This window comes from Etheostoma spectabile, chromosome 23 (genome assembly GCF_008692095.1).
Source record: "Etheostoma spectabile isolate EspeVRDwgs_2016 chromosome 23, UIUC_Espe_1.0, whole genome shotgun sequence".
Classification (NCBI taxonomy): domain Eukaryota; kingdom Metazoa; phylum Chordata; class Actinopteri; order Perciformes; family Percidae; genus Etheostoma; species Etheostoma spectabile.
Genome location: NC_045755.1, coordinates 17227954 through 17235437, shown reverse-complemented (window position 1 = coordinate 17235437; position 7484 = coordinate 17227954).

Genomic DNA, 7484 nt, shown 5'->3' with positions numbered 1-7484 from the left:
TTCGGTCTGGACTTGATCCGTTGTGGAGCAGCTATGCTCAAACCAGAGCTGGTCGGACCAATCAAATTGTCAGGGCGGGCTTTATACGATGATGGACAGCTCATCAACAGGGACGTAATCAACCGCGTCACCACGGTTGAATAAGTTTACATCAAAGACGGCTGCCGCTGGAGAATAGAGATGTGTAGATTCTGCCACCGCATCCTTCATAGAAGATATCATTTTAAAAGAGGAACAGAGAACCGTGATTAAGGCATTTGATGATCGGAAAGATGTTTTTAGAGTCCTTCCTACTGGATTTGGCATGAGTTCAGTGGTTGTAGGTCCATCCAATTGATTGCGGAGGCATTTTCTTTCCTGGTTCGGTTGAAACAAGCCCCCATAATCACAGCCCAAGGGAGCAGTATCAGACTCGTATTCTGACTGGAATCTGACTAGAAGACGTTACTTTGTGTATTGGGAAATTGTGATGAGTACATTTTTAAGTTTTCAAAGACTAAGCGATGAATAGACGACAATAATTGCAGTTGCAGCCCTGCTTTGCAGCCTCACATTTATACAAAATGCATGTTTGCAGATGGTCGCTGCGTTGAATGACCGATCTGCGTGTAAAATCTCAGCTTCTGGTCAATCTGTGAGCCGACTTATCTTCCTCTCGGGACTGCTGCTTGAAACGTGCACCGATCAGTGTCTCTGCTCGCCTCCCCTGGTGGATTGCGTAACCGTCAAGAGCTGCTGATACAGTGTTGAATATGATGATGATGATGATGATGCTCCTCCTCTGATTAGAGAGACAAAGCTGCTTTCAGACCAGAGGATGACCTTGTTAGCTTGAGGCCGGTCACTGACGCCGATAAGCCTCTCTGTCAGTAGCTGATCTTAGATGTGAAATCATCTCATCTTTCACTGAGTCATTCCAAACCCCCACAATACTGCACATATATGCTTCATCACAGACTTTCCTGTCATCATTGTGGTATGGCAATATTGATAGTGGGCTTTTGCTGTACATCTGCTGTTGCAGTATAGGGAGAAGAAGAAGAAGAAGGGGGTAGGGAGGGGGCTGACCTTCCCTTGTTCGCCTAACTGTCTTGGTGCCAGGTTTCTCTCTTCCTCCCTCAGTCTGACTGTCTTTTCTCTTTGGTTGCAAAACCCCTCACCCCTCACCACCACCACCACCACCACCCCCACCCCCACCACCTCTCCCTCCTAACCCCCCTGCAGCCTTTTCTAAGGAGACGTCCGCCCCATTGAACTCATTGACCAGGGAAAGGCTGGTTTTCACTCCCTTCGCAAGAAGAAAGTGTTCACTGCAAAACAATCTCTGCAAGTCATTTTGAACAGGAGTGAGTTTTAAAGTAGAAGAATCACACGTTTCCTTCTGTGGAAGTGTTTAAATATGATGCCATCATAATAGTTCCACTTACTAACAATGCATTCCCAACTTTTAAAGGATATTTTCTTGAATGTGAGGTATTGTTTTTGATTATAGGTGAAAGCTCTGCCTCGTAAATAGAGAGTTATAGTCACAAAAGAGAAATGATGCAAACAATTTGACATCAAGCAGAGTCCATTTATATTTGGAAGAATCTACATATGTTAACAAAAAGCAATGGACTTGCAAAAACAGACACTTTTTGCAGTGTTAACAGCGTCTTGTCTGGTCTCTCCTGCCAAACAAATGTCCGAGTCAGAGAGACACACAGACAACGGTGCAGAATGCAAATTAATGTGAGTGGATGAAAGTGAGAGGACTGAGGAAGAATTAGAGTGGATGAAAAAGCCAGGGAGAGGGAGGATGGAGGCTGTGTGTGTGGGGACTGCAGGGGCTGGTACCCGAGATGGGACGGAATGTGTGAGTTTGGGGATATGTTCGGTCACACACACACACACACACACACACACACACACACACACACGGTCACTTGAGGACACCCATGCAAGCGCGTGCATGTACACGTACTTTGTGGTTAAACAAAGTGTAGTGCGGGCACATGCATTCAAGGCAGATATTGTTATCAAAGCCCTGTGCTGTGCCATACGCTGTTCATATGGAAGAAATAAAGGTGCGTCATGGAGCAAAAGCAAGAAAAGGGGCGCTTGTTTTGATATGCTATGTTTCCGTAGTAACTTGCAGGGGTCACAGTATTTTTGCAAAAAAGGGCCAGGAAATTCCGTGGTGCCTGTTGATGATCAAAACCTACTTTTTCAAAAATATATCTCTGGGACAGTTTAACTGTTTGTGATCGCTGAACATGCCAGGAGTGGCAGGGTTTTCATCAAATCACATCAGTTTCTCAGGAAACTCAACTTGGACGCTGCACCACCCCCCCCCCCCCCCCCCATTTACTTGTGATGAAAACAATAGAGCCACATTTTCAATGTGGACTTTTGTTCGTTGTAGGTAAACAACCAACAGAGAGGTCAACAAAAAACGGACTGTTAGTCTAAAGTAGGTGATTCATTTAAGTTGAAACAATACTGGTTAGTTGTGTTCAAGCTGCACTAATCAATATATTTATATAAACAATGAATCAAATGACTATGGGTTATATGAAAGGTGTTGCTTGTAGTGACAAACTGTGACTTATACAGTCATAAATTTATATATATATATTGGAACGTCTGCACTATGTCAATTGTACAGCGTAGTGTACAGTGTAGTTTTAAGGGCTGCAACTGTTTTTTAAACCTGGGTTGAGTGAATACAAAAAATTGCGTTGGTGATGGAAGCTTGGCTATTTAAAAATGGCGGGTTTGTGCGGGATGTCCCGTGTTACAAGAGTGACGAATAGTGACGCTCGCTGGGAACTTCGACCGAGGTGGTACTGGAAATAACCGTTCTAATGTGTAACAACCGGATCTGGACTGCCTGGTGGACTATAATAGTGAAGCATTTAGCAGCTAAAGAGACAGAGATTTCCCCCAGGAGATGGTGAAGAATAACATTTCTGAAAAAGTGCTGCCTGCTGCAGCTGGAAACAAAGCTGATGAGAGCAAATAGACTGAACCGTACAGTAATTCTGCTTTAAAGCTAAAAAAGCCTAAATAAACTGCTGCTTGCTTTCAGAATTTGGTGCTAATTCTCAGTGGGTTCATGCGAGCAAACCTACAAAAAGCTTTTTGAATTATTACTATAAAAACATGGGTCCCCAACCTGTTTAACGTGAGCCATTTAAACTTATCAATTGTCCCCCCTCATTAGAAGTTATAGCCTTAATAGTTCTATGAAAGAATGAATGAATTTCTTTTGATTGTTTCATTTGAAGGATAAGACTCTGAGACATCACAATACTGCTCTAAGTGCAACTTGCACAATAGGTTCATCTACATATTAATTATTACTAGTTAAGCAGTTGCACATTTTGTATTCCCAGCTTGTATATATTCTAATATTTGTTCTTGTATTTCATCCTATTATTATTTCATGTATATTGTATCTGTTGTATCCTATCAATTCATTTACAGTGGTGTGAAAAAGTGTTTGCCACCTTGCACTCACTTGTCCTGTGCAATTGGCATGTTTGTCACCTTAAGGTGTTTTCGGAACATCAACAATTTAAACAATGTCAAGGACAACAAAGTAAACACAAAATGCAATTTGTAAATGAAGGTTTTTATTATTAAGGTGAGAAAAAAATCCAAACCATCATGGCCCTGTGTGAAAAAGTGATTGCCCCCTTGTTAAAATACTATAACTGTGGTTGTCCACACCTGAGTTCAATTTCTCTAGCCACACCCAGGCCATTATCCACAAATGCGAAGCATGAACAGTGGTGAACCTTCCCAGGAGTGGCCGGCCGCCAAAATACCCAAGAGCGCAGCAACGACTCATCCAAGAGGTCACAAAAAACCCCACAACAACGTCCAAAGAACTGCAGGCCTCACTTCCTCAGTTAGGTCAGCGTCATGCCTCCACCATCAGGAAAAGACTGGGCAAAATGGCCTGCCTGGCAGAGTCGAGGAGAAAACCACTGCTGAGCAAAAAGAACATCAAAGCTCGTCTCATTTCTCCACAACAATCTGTGATCACCAGACTTTGGGACAACATTCGTGGACCGATGAGACAAGTGGAACTCTTTGGAAGGTGTGTGTCCAAGTATATCTGGCGTAGAAAGGAACACTGCATTTCATAAAAAGAACATCATACCAAAGTAAAATATGGTGGGGTAGTGTGACGGTCTGGGGCTGTTTTGCTGCTTCACGACTGAAGACTTGCCGTGATAAAGGAATACCGAATTCTGCGTCTACCAAGAGATCCTGAGGAGGAATGTCCGACCATCTGTTTGTACAAGCTGAAACGAACTTGGGTTTCGCAGCGGACAATGATCCTAAACACACCAGCAAGTCCACCCGAATGGCTGAAGAAAAACAAAATGAAGACTTTGGAGTGGCCTAGCCAAAGTCTGACCTGAATCCTATTGAGATGTTGTGTGTATGACCTTAAAAAGGCCATATGCTCGAAAACCCTAATGTAACTGAATAGGACAATTCTGCAAAGATGAGTGGGCCAAAATTCCTCAGGACGCTGTAAAAGCCTATTGCACGTTATCGCAACAGCTCGTGCAGTTGTTGTGCTGCTAAGGGTGGCCCAACCAGTTATTAGTGTTAGGGGCATCACTTTTTCACACAGGGCCATGATGGTTTGGATTTTTTTCACCTTTAATAATAAACACTTCATTACAAATTGCATTTTGTGTTTACTTGTGTTGTCCCTTGACTATTGTTTAAATTGGTGTAGATGTGTTCCGAAAAGCATTAAGGGGGACGAAACCATGCAAAGGAACAGGAAATGAGGAAGGGGGCAAACACTTTTTCACACCACTGTATATTTATATTCTGTGCTGTGTGAGTGATATTTTGCTGCTGTAACGCTATAATTTCCCATTTTGTTGGGATCAATGTCTATCTATCGATCTATCTATCTATCTATACTTCAGGGCCTGACAAGATGAAAGTATCCAGTATTTTGAAAAAAAAGCAACAGAAATGTAGTTTTCTTTGTTACATATCTGATCATCATCTGGCCCCATAACAGCAGGTGCAACGTATGGCACTTGTTAGATCCCGGTATTCCCCTGTTCAGGGGGGGTACTGGACCAGCTCTCCGTTTAAAGCAGGGGTCTCAAACTCAACTTACTTGGGGGCCGCTGGAAGTAGAGTCTGGAAGGATGCAGAAAGGTGGATAAATACTGTAGTCAAAAAAATACAGCACGTACGATACGTGGTTAGCTAATTACAGCGAAGAGTACTCATTTCCCAAACTTGTTTTTGTGTCTCTTCCCTAGAGGATGAATCCTAATTTGACTTTGCGGTATCCCCCCTGAATTAAATCCTCGATTTTGTTGTTGGGTTCGCATAAACGACAAAGTAAAAGCCGAAATTAAGGAAACCCTAGGGGCCACGACTGCCCCGAGTCATTGATCTGATCATGGACGTGTCACCATACGGTTCCAAGCTGCATTAACGATTTTTTTTTCTCTGTTTATTCGCAGCCCAGAGATCAAATTCATTCTATCCCAGTTTGCGTGCACAGTAAAAGATGAGACTTGCCGACTCAACCGTGTGCTGGAGTTCCCCAGCACCCAATCCCGGTCCCTACCTTTTGCTGTGTTCGACCCCAGCACCCAAGGACGCCCACACATCCCAGCGGGGGATGATTTGAGTGCAGCTCTGATGTGGAGGAGACAACCAAATGTGCAGTGCTGCTCATAAGTTTAGAACCCATGCCTTAAGTTGACTACAAAGAGGATAAAAAAAAAAACTTTGGAAATTGATCTAAATGTTGCCTTAATTAAAAAAAGTTAGGATAAATCCAACCCTTTAAGGACAGCAATTTTCTTGGAAGTATTGTATCGTAAATACTATAATGTGCTTCCTCTAAAATACGGGGGGCGGGGGAGAGTTCACATGAGGCCCACACACCCCATATCGTGGTTTAATTCCCGATAGCGCAGGTGCACCTTGTTTATAAAACCTTCAGCGGGCCCAGCTGATATTCATGATCCACTGAAGAGGACATGATGCATCCTACACAATGCAGTCTGGCGAGTTAGAAGGTTTTGAATTTCATAGTCCGCAATTAAGCGCTGGTGTGATTGGCATTGAGATGGATCGTAAATGAATGACTCTAGCACGGGGCGCGCTAACGGGGTGAAGAGAAAATAAAATCGCCTGTCCTATGTGAATTTAACAATGTGTGTCTAATCTATGATACTTGCTCCCGCCTGTTTGATAAAAATCATTTATACTTAGTTGATGCTCATTTGTATTGTCACAAAGAAATGGCTGCTGCTAACTCTTTAGTTTACTAGGGTTGTTTTTTTTATTTCTAACGTTCTTTATTAAGGTTCTACAATGAGCCGTATAGAATCAAGTTCCGAGGAAAAGGTCCCTACACGTCTTTAACACCAACGACAGGAACTAAGCTCCCTGCAATGCAGAGAAAAGCTCATCAACTGTCAACCATAAAGCGGTGCAGCGTTTTCTTTTCTGCTGGATGGATTTCAGTTTCTCTCTGGACGCCACCAGCTGGACTCAGGGCCCAGGCACACCTTCACCTGAGGGCCTTGAACCCTTCGCCAGCCCTAGGCTGGGCTGGTACTTACAATCAGCCATTATCAACGCTTAATCTATAAAACTTGCCTCGACACACACAGACACATCTGAGATAAAAACCTCAATAAGCCACACACACCACACACTTTCACTCATTTCAACGTTTTTCCCCCATTCCCTTTCTGTCTTTTTGTTCTTTCGCGCTGGGAATCCTTCTTCTTCAGGCTCTGCTCCATCAGTTCATGACCAATGATTTAATTTTTAGCCTTCATAGAATAAACCACAGCCTGCGGGCTCCCCCGACCAGCAACGTCAGCAATTTCCGTCACAAAAACACCATTTTCCCCTGTTTTTTTTTTTCCTACCAGGTTGTCACACTTGCTTTTGCTTTGTTTCAATCTTTCCAGCCAAGTCTACGTCTGAATGCCCCATAAGGCGAACGGCGTGCAGGCGGGGCCCGCTCTTGAACACGAAGTGGGAATGTGCAAAACAGAGGTTCAGGCCCGGGCTAAGGAGTAAGGAGAAAAACCCGGCACTTCGCAGATCCAGAGAAAGGTCAACAAGATGAACAGGTGATTTTCGTACTCAAAACAGGTGGTTCAAGAGAAGCGCCTCCACGAAGAAGCTTGCTTTGGTCCAAACGCAGCAAGTAGCAGTAATGAGCCTCTAGTAAGAAGAAGCTGATAGCGTTCAGGGAAAGCTACCGCTTCTTCAACTCTAATATGTTTTTAGTACGTTTTCATGTCATTCTATAGCCTCTGTCGAAATGGCGTCAATAAAAAGCAGCTGATGTTGTTTCATTGTTCTTCCAAGACAAGTAAGTTCCAATAAGGCTGGCACTAATTGTTTTTGTCCGTTATCTGTATCAATGTTTTAAGTTATCTGTTCGGGGGAAATATGCTCTTTTGCTAACTTGCTGAGAGCTT